This window comes from Cetorhinus maximus, chromosome 2, assembly GCF_964194155.1.
Source record: "Cetorhinus maximus chromosome 2, sCetMax3.hap1.1, whole genome shotgun sequence".
NCBI lineage: Eukaryota > Metazoa > Chordata > Chondrichthyes > Lamniformes > Cetorhinidae > Cetorhinus > Cetorhinus maximus.
The window spans coordinates 85,328,755-85,341,741 of record NC_135880.1 but is presented as its reverse complement, the minus strand read 5'-3'; positions in this window follow the sequence as shown (position 1 = coordinate 85,341,741).

Genomic DNA, 12,987 nt, shown 5'->3' with positions numbered 1-12,987 from the left:
GCATGGACATTTTTTCTGGATTTTAAATTCTGTTTTTATTAATGTTAAATTTGTCAGTTCCCTAAGGCATCTCTCTACCTTCAGGAAGCTTTCCTTCCGCACTGCCCCGCACCCATGCTGAATTCAACGCTTGTCCTCCTCCCGCCCCATCCCCGGCAGCGCTGAGCCTTTCAGCATGTGTTTCAGGCTGGCTGTCCATTAATTGGCCTACCAGCGCAAAATCGCGATCGGGGGCCGATAGCAGCTAGTGGTCCATTCTCCGGCCACTCCCGCGCCTGCTGATCGCGGCCACCCGCCGATCCAAAAATTCTGCCCGTTGTGTCGCCTGAGGATCTACATATATCTTGGCCTGCAAGCCTTTTAATTTCCCTATATCGTCCAAAATACACGGTTGTATTTCCTTTGCAGTTCAGGAACTCCTCCTGTTCTCAAGTGAAATATTTCAGACCATTCAAGCTTGATTTTCTGTAACCAGTCTTGGCCCAGAAGACTAGGTCCTTCTCCTGCCTCTATTAAGCTGAGTGGTCTGTTGCCTATAAGACACTGGTACTGTAGCGATGCCCTTTACCTGTATAGTTTCTCCAGTGTATGTCTTCAATTGAGCGTTTGTCCAGATTCAGTGGCTGGGTACCTTCTTTTACATATTTAAATGTGTGCTCTCCCTCCACTGTGGTTGAGGTGCCCATATCTACCTCCATTATTAGTGGCTTCCCATTAACTTGGATTGTGACAGTAAAAGGATTTTACAGCGGTGACATTATACAGAGAATAGATGTCAGTATCCACAGCTTCACGTTCTGTTGTATTATTCAATTCAATCAGGTTGGTTTGTTGCTTTATGGGCTGTTTTGACTTTGCCCTGCATTGCCTTGCTACATGACCTTTCTTACAGCAGTAATGGCATTTTGCCTCCTTGAATCTACAGGAGCGTGGTATGTAATCACCCCCACATTTATAACAAATTAACCTTGGAGTCGCTGCTGAAGTGTTTCTACTGGACCTTTTCATATTTCTAACAGCAGACATTGCCTCTCACTTTGCTGCTGTGTCTTTGGTTTTTGCACCACACCTGGCAGTGGGTTTCCACCCCACATGAAGAACAGCGCCATGTTGTATGTGTTGCAAAGTCTGTGAGCCTCTCACAGCATTTCCCATGGCTAGTGCTTTGTCCAGGGTGTGCTTCAAATCGATGTTGACCTCTGTGGGTAACCAGCGCTGAATGGCGTCATCAAGAACTCCACAAACTAATCGGTCCCACAGCATATCATTTAGTGTGCCCCCAAAATCACAGCGTTCGGTCAAATGCTTCAGCTTCACCACATGGGCTGCAATGGACTCTCCCAGGGCCATAACTCTGGAATTAAACTTAAACTGCTGCATTATTACCAATGGCTTCGGCTAGAAATGTGTTTTCACGAGGCCCACTAACTCATTAAAGGACTTAGATTTGGGTGCATTTGAGGCCGTCAGGCTGCAGATGAGATTGTATGTCTTGCTACCACATACACTGAAAGAATTGCTTTCTGCTCTTCTCTGCAGTAATTTCGTTCACTGTAAAATAAAGACCAAGGTACTCTACATATTGGCTCCAGTCTTCCATAGTCGCAGCTTAAGGAAGAGTGACATGACTGGTGAGTAGCCTTTTCTTTTTTCTTAAGGTTCGATTTACTCAAGTTAACAAGGCGAGGTGTAGCATCGGAGTCATCCCATCCTCGTCACCAAATGTAATGACTTAACGTACCAGACAGGTTTCAACAAGAAACCAATAAACGCTAATACAGAGAACTTTTCAGATGCTACATGCTCGATCAGGACTCTCTTCAGGAACATAAGAACATAAGAACTAGGAGCAGGAGTAGGCAATTCAGCCCCTCGAGCCTGCCCCACCATTCATTACGTTCATGGCTGATCTCATTTCGGCCTCAACTCCAATTTCCCACCCTCTCTCCATAACCTTTCAACCCATTACTAATTAAAAATCTGTCTATCTCCTCCTTAAATTTATTCAGTGCCCCGGCATCCACGGCACTCTGAGGTAGTGAATTCCACAGACTCGCGACCCTTTGAGAAAAGTAATTCCTCCTCATCTCTGATTTAAATCTACCACCTCTTAGCCTAAAACTATGACCTCTAGTTCTAGAATGCTCCACAAGGGGAAACACCCGCTCCATGTCGACTTTGTCTATCCCCTTTAGCATCTTATATACCTCAATTAGATCTCCTCTCATCCTTTAAAACTCTAGCGAGTATAGTCCTAAACTGCTCAATGTCTCCTCATAAGACAAGCCCCGTATCTCTGGAATTAATCTAGTGAACTTCTTCTGGTTCAGAAGGTTCGGTTTGCCTCCAGTGCCAGTACATCCTTCCTCAAGTAAGGGGACCAAAACTGTGCACAGTACTCCAGGTGCGGTCTCACCAATGCCTTGTACAGTTGCAACAACACTTCCCTATTTTTATACTCTATTCCTTTAGCAATAAATGCCAAAATTCCATTTGCCTTCCTTATTACCTGCTGTACCTGCATACTAGCTTTCAGCGATTCATGCACAAGGACACCCAGCATGAGGAAGCACCCCCCACCGCCCTGATTACCTGCATTTAGGGCTCATTGGTTGGAGCCTCCAAGATCATCACATGACCCCTAGTGGCAGGATGTGAGGCTACACCTTCAGTTACTATAACCTCTGTGTCTGTCTTTATGTTAGAATATACAAATTACATCCCAGAATTAGAGAGTTAAAAAAGAGTGGGTAAAATAAGGTAATTAATATCAGCAGAGAAAAAGCACTGGAAAATTTAAGGGACTAAAATCTGGCAAATCCCCAGCACCTGATGGCTTACATCCAGGGTTTTAAAAGGGATAGCTGCAGTGATAGTGGATGTCCTGGTTGTGGTTTCCCAAAATTCCCTACATTCTAGAATGGCTCCAGCTGATTGGAAGTTAGCAAATGTAACACTACTATTTAAGAAAGAAGGGAGAGATAAACCAGGGAACTACAGACCAGTTTGTTTGGCATCAGTCATCGGATAAGTCCTGAAATCTATTACTTGTTGTAAATAACTGAGACCATAATTCACGTGTATCATGAAGCTATTAATGTATTTAATATTTTGGAAAATATTTTTCTTTTAAAATAGAGGTTAGTCTATGGGGGTGTCTTTTTTGAATTAAAGCCAGCTAGTCTGGGTGCTTTGATATGTACTAGTTTTGATATGTAAGAGAGATAGCGTGCTTTTGCATTTTTTAAATAGAGCATTCAAGAAGTGGGGTGAAAATTTGACTCCTTTCTGGCAGCTACCAAGCAATATGTTTATATTACTAATAAAGTTGGTACAATGAAAGGGGTTTCATTGTTAAAAGGTGAAGTTCAAAGAGGTTGTTGATACAATGATAATTAACATTCAATGGGGCTGGTAGGTATAACTTCACTAGTTTTCGGGTGTGCAGGCAGAGGCAATGTAAGATCAAAAGTCAGCTGTAAGCCCCCAACTGGTCCAACTGGCTCCACAGTGAAAAGAACCTCATTTTGAATTTGTAAGGTGAAAATGCTTTGCCTGGTGTCTGGTTAAGTCTATGGGTTGCTGTTGCCTTAATGGAGATTAGCTTGGGAATTTGTTAAAAATTATGATAGTAGTAATTTGTAGCCATGCGTATATATTTTAACCTGTGTAAGTTAATAAAATATTTCATTTAATTTAAAATCTCAAACTAGTGGTGCGATTCCTGAGTTTAGAGTTGCATCTCAAATAAAACACTTAAAATTATTGATTATGACAGTTGTTTAAAGTTTTCCTCTGGGATTTTTAAAAATAATTGTGCTTTACCAACTGCATCGGTCAGAACAATTGGGGGCTGTGCTGGGATAAATTATATTTATAATTCCTCGATTGGTTCAGAATGGGTGGATCTTAAAGCTTACGAGTACGAGGGGCACTTTGAATTCAGGAGTTGGTGAAAAGTGGTGAGACTGCAAGATGGCTTTGGCAATTGCAAAGACTTGTCTGGGAGTTGTGAGTCAGAGAAAATAACCAAATGTAAGTTAACAGAGCTGGCAGATAAGTTACAATTGGATTTACCTGCGGAAGCTAGGAAATCTGATATTGTTTAAAGTATAGCACAGCATCTACAGTTGGAAGTGAAACTTGACGCTAGTGAGTCACTTGGAGGTAGTGAGACTTCAGTTGCAAATGAAAAAGCTTGAATTAGAAGCAACAGATAGAGAAGTGGCTTTTAAAAGGGAATTATAAATTGCAAAGATGGAGAAGGAGGAAAGAGAAAGAGAGGAAGAGAATTCCAACTGAAAATATTGGCATTTAGAAAAGCGACTTCAGTAGGTGAGAAAGGATTTATCTCTAGAGTAGAACCCAGTGGGGATATGTTTGAATTTGTACAAGCTCTTCCAAAGTTTGAGAAAACAGATATTGAAGCATTCTTTATCTCATTTGAGAAGCTAGCTAAACAGATGAAATGGTCAAAGGAAAACTGGGCATTATTATTACAGTCTAAGTGATGAGGTAGAGGGCTTGAGGTATTTGCTTTGCTTTCAGAAGAAATGTCGGTGAATTATGATGTGGTGAGAAAAGCTTTTTTGAGTTGGTTCCTGAAGCATGCAGGCAGAAATTTAGGAACATGAGAAAACAGCCTGGGCAAACTTATATTGAGTTTGAAAGAGTAAAACAAAGTAATTTTGACTGGTGGATACAGGCGTTAAAAATAGAGACAACTTATGCAGCTCTTCGGGAAATCATTCGTTTGGAAGAATTTAAAGATTCAATCCCTTCAGTAATGAAAACTCATGTGGAGGAACAGAGGGTTGATTCTGTAAGACAAGCAGCAGAGATAGCAAATGATTATGAGTTAGTTCATAGAGCTAAACCTTTTTTTTGTCACCCTTTCAAATTGGAAAAGGATAAAAAGTGGGAAGGTGAAATGAAGGCAGGTAGTCAGGAAAAAGGAGTAGCTGGAAGTTCCCAGGAAGTTCTTTCTCAGAAGAAAAGGGAAGGTGCTGAAGGTAGAAGTGACATTCAAAAATTGAGGTATTTTCAATATACCAAAGGGGGCACACAAAGTCAGTGTGTTGGAGATTGCAGGGAAAATCTGTAGGAATTATTGAGGTACAGAAAATCTCTGGAAGTAAAAGTACTATGGGTTCTAAGGTTCAGGCACAGGAGAAACCAGTGGTTTGTGTTCAGGTGAAACAGGGACAATCAGCGAATGGTAAAGAAGTGGAAATGCATTCACAGTTTAATCAAGAGAATTCTGAGGAGGAGGTTGCAGGAATTTTAAAAGACTTTGCAAGTGAAGGGAAAGTATTTCCATGTGTACAGGGTGGACTAGGTAAAGATGTTAAATTTTTAAGAGACACAGGGTCTAGTCAATCTTTAATGTTGTGGGGTAGTGATATTTGTTGTTCAGAGGGAGTGTTACAGGAAAAGGTAATAAGAAGTGGAGCTCATGGAGATGCTAAATCTATTCCATTGTGTAAGGTAAATTTAAAGAGCAAATTGAAGAATGGTGAAGTTGTAGTTGGCATGGTGGAACAATTGCCCATTGCAGGGGATCAATTTATTCTGGGGAATGATATAGCTGGATCGCAAATGTGGATGATGCCTGTGGTAGTTGAGCAGCCTGTAGAAGTGTTTTAAACAGAAATGCTACAGAAGGAACATCCTGGATTAAAAACAAAAATAGCTGGAAAAACTCAGCAGATCTGACAGCATCTGCAGAGAGGAACAGAGTTAATGTGAGTCTGTATGACTCTTCATCAGAACTAAAGAAATATAGAAATGTGGTGAAATATAAGTTGGTAGAGGGGGGGTGGGACAGGGAGAGCTGGATAGAGGGCCAGTGATAGGTGGAGGCAAAGAAGAGGTTGCCAAAGATGTCGTAGACAAAAGGACAAAAGGGTGTTGACGCGGGTGGTATTATCAAAGGAATGTGCTAATGCTGCCATTAAGGGTAGAAAGCAGGCCAACAAGTGGCAGATGGCTCTAGTGGGGTGGGGTGGGGGGAAGGGATCGAAATGGGCCAAAAGGTGGAGATAAAACAATAGGTTTAAAAATAGGTGGGAAAATAAAAATATATTTTAAAAATATAAATTATTGGAAAAAGGGGGATTGGAAAGGGGGTGGGGATGGAGGAGAGACTTCATGATCTGAAGTTGCTGAACTCAATGTTAAGTCCAGAAGGACTTGAAAATCCTGGATTGTTTCCTGATTGTGTTATAACGAGATCAAAAGTCCACAAACAAGATAAGCAGGAAGTTCAAAGGCAAGAAGAAGGTGTTAAAATCCAATTAGCTGGTACTGTATTTGATAAAAACAAAAACAAAAATACCTGGAAAAACTCAGCAGGTCTGACAGCATCTGCGGAGAGGAACACAGTTAACGTTTCGAGTCCGAATGACTCTTCAACAGGACTAAGGAAAAATAGAAAAGAGGTGAAATATAAGCTGGTTTAAAGAGGGGGTGGGAGAGGTAGAGCTGGATAGAGGGCCAGTGATAGGTGGAGATAACCAAAAGATGTCATAGACAAAAGGCCAAAGAGGTGTTGAAGGTGGTGATAATATCTAAGGAATGTGATAATAGGTGACATTAAGGGTAGAAAGAAGGACGAGCAAGGTAAAGATAGCCCTAGTGGGGGTGGGGTGGGGGGAAGAGATCGAAATAGGCTAAAAGGTAGAGATAAAACAATGGATGGAAATACATTTAAAAATAATGGAAATAGGTGGGAAAAGAAAAATCTATATAAATTATTGAAAAAAAGGGGGATCGGAAAGGGGGTGAGGATGGAGGAGACAGTTCATGATCTAGAATTGTTGAACTCAATATTCAGTCCAGCAGGCTGTAAAGTGCCTAGTCGGAAGATGAGGTGCTGTTCCTCCAGTTTGCGTTGAGCTTCACTGGAACATTGCAGCAGGCCAAGGACGGACATGTGGGCACGAAAGCAGGGTGGAGTGTTGAAATGGCAAGCGACAGGGAGGTCTGGGTCATGCTTGTGGACAGACCGAAGGTGTTCCTCAAAGCGGTCATCCAGTCTGCGTTTGATCTCTCCAATGTAGAGGAAACCGCATTGGGAGCAGCGAATGCAGCAGACTAAATTGAGAGAAGTGCAAGTGAAATGCTGCTTCACTTGAAAGGAGTGTTTGGGCCTTTGGACAGTGAGGAGAGGGGAAGTAAAGGGGCAGGTGTTGCACCTTCTACGGTTGCATGGGAAGGTGCCGTGGGAGGGGGTTGAGGTATAGGGGGTGATGGAGGAGTGGACCAGGGTGTCCCGGAGGGAACAATCCCTATGGAATGCCGCCGGGGGGTGAAGGGAAGATGTGTTTGGTGGTGGCATCATGCTGGAGTTGGCGGAAATGGCGGAGGATGATCCTTTGAATGCGGAGGCTGGTGGGGTGATAAGTGAGGACAAGGGGGACCCTATCATGGTTCGGGGAGGGAGAGGAAGGTGTGAGGGCGGATACACGGGAGATGGGCCAGACACGGTTGAGGTCCCTGTCAACCACTGTGGGTGGAAAACCTTGGTTAAGGAAGAAGGAAGACATGTCAGAGGAACTGTTTTTGAAAGTGACATCATCAGAACAGATGCGACGGAGGCGAAGGAACTGAGAGAATGGGATGGACTCCTTACAGGAAGCGGGGTGGTGAGGAGCTGTAGTCGAGGTAGCTGTGGGAGTCGGTAGGCTTGTAATGAATATTGGTGGACAGCCTATCACCACAAATTGAGACAGAGAGGTCAAGGAAGGGACTGGAAGTGTCAGAGATGGACCATGTGAAAATGATGGAGGGGTGGAAATTGGAAGCAAAATTAATAAATTTTTCCAGGTCCAGATGAGAGCAGTTATTCCTGTTTCTTTATGGGGTATGTGGAACATTCCTTGTTCCAGTCCTATTCCGGCCCCCTCCCAGGACTCTTTCTCCGGTACATCGATGATTGCTTCGGTGCTGCTTCATGCCCTCGTGAACCATGATAAGGTCCCCCTTGTCTTCACTTATCACCCCACCAGCCTCCGCATTCAAAGGATCATCCTCCGCCATTTCCGCCAACTCCAGCAATATACCACCACCAAACACATTTTCCATTCACCCCCGCGGCGGCATTCCGCAGGGATCATTCCCTCCGGGACACCCTGGTCCACTCCTCCATCACGCCCTACACCTCAACCCCCTCCCACGGCACCTTCCCATGCAACCGCAGAAGGTGCAACACAAGCCCCTTTACTTCCCCTCTCCTCACTGTCCAAGGGCCCAAACACTCCTTTCAAGTGAAGCAGCATTTCACTTGCACTTCCCTCAATTTAGTCTATTGCATTCACTGCTCCCAATGCGATTTCCTCCACATTTGGAGAGACCAAACGCAGACTGGGTGACCACTTTGCAGAACACCTTCAGTCTGTCCGCAAGCATGACCCAGACCTCCCTGTCGCTTGCCATTTCAACACTCCACTCTGCTCTCATGCCCACATGTCCGTCCTTGGCCTGCTGCATTGTTCCAGTGAAGCTCAACGCAAACTGGAGGAACAGCACCTCATCTTCCAACTAGGCACTTTACAGCCTTCTGGACTGAATATTGAGTTCAACAATTTTAGATCATAAACTCTCTCCTCCATCCCCACCCCCTTTCCGATCCCCCTTTTTTCCAATAATTTATATAGACTTTTCTTTTCCCACCTATTTTCATTATTTTTAAATGTATTTCCATTCATTGTTTTATCTCTAACTTTTAGCCTATTTCGATTCCTCCCCCCCACCCCACCCCCACTAGGGCTATCTTTACCTTGCTATCGTCCTGCTTTCTATCCTTAATGTCACCTATTATCACATTCCTTAGATAATATCACCACCTTCAACACCTCTTTGGCCTTTTGTCTATGACATCTTTTGGTTATCTCCACCTATCACTGGCCCTCTATCCAGCTCTACCTGTCCTACCACCCCCCCCCCCCCCCCCTTAAACCAGCTTATATTTCACCTCTTTTCTATTTTTCCTTAGTTCTGTTGAAGAGTCATACAGACTCGAAACGTTAACTGTGTTCCTCTCTGCAGATGCTGTCAGACCTGCTGAGTTTTTCCAGGTATGTTTGTTTTTGTTTTGGATTTCCAGCATCCGCAGTTTTTTGCTTTTATCACTGTATTTGATAACATTGTTCAGGGGGAAGGAATACAGAACAGTTCAGTTGAAATGTTTAACTCAGAGGTTAGTGGATTTACAGAGAAATGATTTGCAATTAAAAGAGTTATACCAGAAAGCTTATTCCGAAACCAAAGCAAAATGTATTCCAGTATGTTATTATCTTCAAGGGAATATATTAATGAGGAAGTGGCAATCGGATCATGCCTCAGCAAATGAAAGCCGGAGTGACGTGCATAAGATTCTGATCCCATTAGTTTATATGAATGAGATTCTGAGGATTGCTCTTAAATTCCAATGGGGGGACATTTAGGAATTAGGGAAACACAGGAGAAGATCCAGAGGTTTTTTTTTTGGCCAAGATTACATAGGGATGTAGTCAAATTCTGCAGAACTTGTTATACATGTCAAATAACAGGAAAATCACGGCAAGTGATGAAAGTGAAAGCGGATAAGAAGGCTAAAATGCGCAAATTTGTTTCTGGAGAGAAAGTATTAGTTTTACTACCAGTACTAGGTGATTCATTAAATGGAAGAATAAGTATACCTTACAGGATGGAAAAGAAATTGAGTGAAGTAAATTCTTTAATAAATACTCCAGGTAGAAGAAAGAAGCAGAATGTGTGTCATGTAAATATGCTTAAAACCTACTTTGACAGGGATGACGAACAAAAAGAGTTGTTAGTGACGGTGGATGATGAGAAAGAGGTGGAAGTGCAGAACTCTGAAATTTATTTTCCTCTAATCAAATTGGATAATGAGGGGGGCTGATTTGGAAATTTTTGCAGTCACACAAACCTATTTGCGGAAATAAGTTGGGAAAGACACATTTAGATTTACATGATGTATGTATAGAAATATCATTTTCAGTGAGGCAACAACCTTATAGATTAAATCCAGCAAAGTTATCATAAGTACAAAAAGAAATTGATTTTGTGTTTCAAAATTATATCATTGAGTCTAGTTGCAGTAACTGGAGTTCACCTGTTGTATCACTACTGAAACCAGATGGAACACAAAGACTATGAGTGGACTATCACAAAGTGAATGTGGTGACAAAAGTGGATTCATATCCCATACCACGGTTGGAGGATTGCATTGAGAAAGTGGGACAATCAAAATTTATCACAAAAATTGACTTGCGAAAAGGATATTGGCAGATACCATTGTCGAAGACGGAAAAGGAGATATCAGCTTTTGTAACGCCAAGTGGACTATATCAGTTTAAAGTCATGCTATTTGGTATGAAGGATGCATCTGCGACATTTCAAAAACTGACAAACAATGTAATTGCGAGTCTAAGCAATTGTGCGGTTTATATTGATGATCTAATTGTTTTCAGTCAGACATGGGAGGAGCATTTACAGCGTCTGGAAGAATTATTTACTCGACTACAAGAAGCTAATTTGGTGATGAACTTGGCTAAAAGTGAATTTGCAAAAGCACAAGTTACGTATCTAGGCCATACCATTGGACATGGGAAGGTGACTCTGAGAGATGCGAAAGTCAAGGCTATCATGGATTTCCCAGTGCCTACAACTAAACGAGAAGTTTTGAGGTTTCTGGGCATGAGTGGGTTTTACCGGAAATTTGTACCAAATTTTAGCCAAATAGTTGCTCCACTGACTGAACCATTAAAAAAGAACAAGAAGTTTCAATGGACACTGGAGTGTCAAAAGGCATTTGATAGTTTGAAAATTGCATTAACTATGACACCAGTTTTGGCAGTACCCAGTTATGCCAAACAATTCAAGTTGGCTGTTGACACAAGAGATATTGGCATTGGGCCTGTACTGTTACCAGAAGATGACACTGAAATTGAAAAGCCAACACGGTTTTTTCATGGAAACAGAATGTACAACAGAGAAGATATTCAATGATTGAAAAAGAGACTTTGAGTTTATGTTAGCATTGCAGCATTTTGAAATTTATGTTGCAAACAATTCATGAGAAACAGTTGTTTATACAGACCATAATCCTTCGAAGTTTTTGGTCAAATTTCATGACAAAAGTGCAAGGCTTTTCAGATGGAGTCTATTGTTGCAACCATTTAATCTACGTATTCTATATATTGCTGGATGAGAAAATCTGTTCGCTGATGCATTATCAAGAGTTTGAAGCTTGAAGGAAATTGGGAAATTTAAAAAAGACCTGGACACTGAATTGGAGTGATTTCTGCTGATACCAAGGACTTGTATATAGTTATGTTAATGCATGCATCTGGTAATGCAATAGTGCAATAAGTATAGGAGATGGTGTGAGATGGGTTCTTAAAATGAAGCCGTCTTTTAGAACTATGCTGGTGCATTTTTTGATAAGGAGGGGGATGTCATGAAGTTATTAATGTATATAATATTTTGGAAAGTATGAATTTTCTTTTAAAATAGAGGTTAGTCTATGGGGGTGTTTTTTTTGGATTAAAGCCAGCTAGTCTGGGTGCTTTGATATGTACTAGTTTTGATATGTAAGAGAGATAGCATGCATTTGCATTTTTTGAATAGAGCATTCAAGAAGTGAGGTGAAAATTTGACTCCTTTCTGACAGCTACCAAGCAATATGTTTATATTACTAATAAAGTTGGTACAATGAAAGGGGTTTCATTGTTAAAAGGTGAAGTTCAAAGAGGTTGTTGATACAATGATAATTAACTTAGGGCTGGTAGGTATAACTTCACTAGTTTTCGGGTGTGCAGGCAGAGGCAATGTAAGATCGAAAGGCAGACCCTCCAATTGGTCCAACTGGCTCCACAGTGAAAAGAATCTCATTTTGAATGTGTAAGGTGAAAATGCTTTGCCTGGTGTTTTGGTTAAGTCTATGGGTTGCTGTTGCCTTAACGGAGATTAGTTTGGGAATTTGTTAAAAAGTTATGATAGTAAAAATTTGTAGCCTGCCTCTGCTTTACCAACTTCATCGGTCATAACAACATGGTTTCGAGGCATCACTTTTAGTTTTAGGGATGAAAATTTTGGACTGGAGATTGAAGTGTTAAATTTAAGATAAATGGAAAACCTGATTAAGAACATAGGAAACAACCCAGAGTAAATGCAAATCAAACAAGCTTGGGTTAATCACAGCTAAAAGCTAACCTATGTTTATCTTACAAGGTCTGAATTAGAAGTGTAAAACTTAAACAGTGAGGTCTACCCTTACTTCCATAAAATATTTAAATTATTTATGTCGCTCTCAGATGAATGAAGCTAAAAGCTAGTAATTCTGGGAAAGAGTGTTGTAAAACCATTGTAAAATGAAAGAGTTTATTGGAGGTAAAAATGAGTAATTTACATTTCTTTTTGGAATATTTGAAGTAAGTCACGTTGTCATGGAGATGGATTGTCAGGGTGAGAAGGTCCCTTTGTTGAATTTATCTGGACATTTCTCACAGAAGTTAATTACAATTCTGGTCTTGTGTAGGCTGCACCTCAGTCAGTTGGATGAGCAAAAGGAGATAAATGTTAGTCACACCTGCGCCGTAAGCAGAGGAAATGCTAACTTGCTCACTGCATGGAATGTGGGTGGGGGCTTGAGCTCAGCTTGGAGACTAGGGGCAGAATTTTATGCTGATCAGGCAGGTGCGCGCCCGACCCAATCAGACATAAAATCGCACAACATGATGTCGGGCAAGCGTCCTGACCTCATCCTGTGCTTGCGCAATATTTCAGTCAGTGGGCGCGCATGGGTGTTGGAGCCGCACCCACTATCAATTAAGAGGCCATTTAAGGCCATTAAAAAGACAATTGACCAAGATTTCACATTGCCCTTGCAATTTCACGCTCGTCACACGGGCAAAATGGGTAGGTGGACCCACATTTTGCAAAACTTCATCCAAGGGCAGGATGAAAAGGGTTAGCAGCATT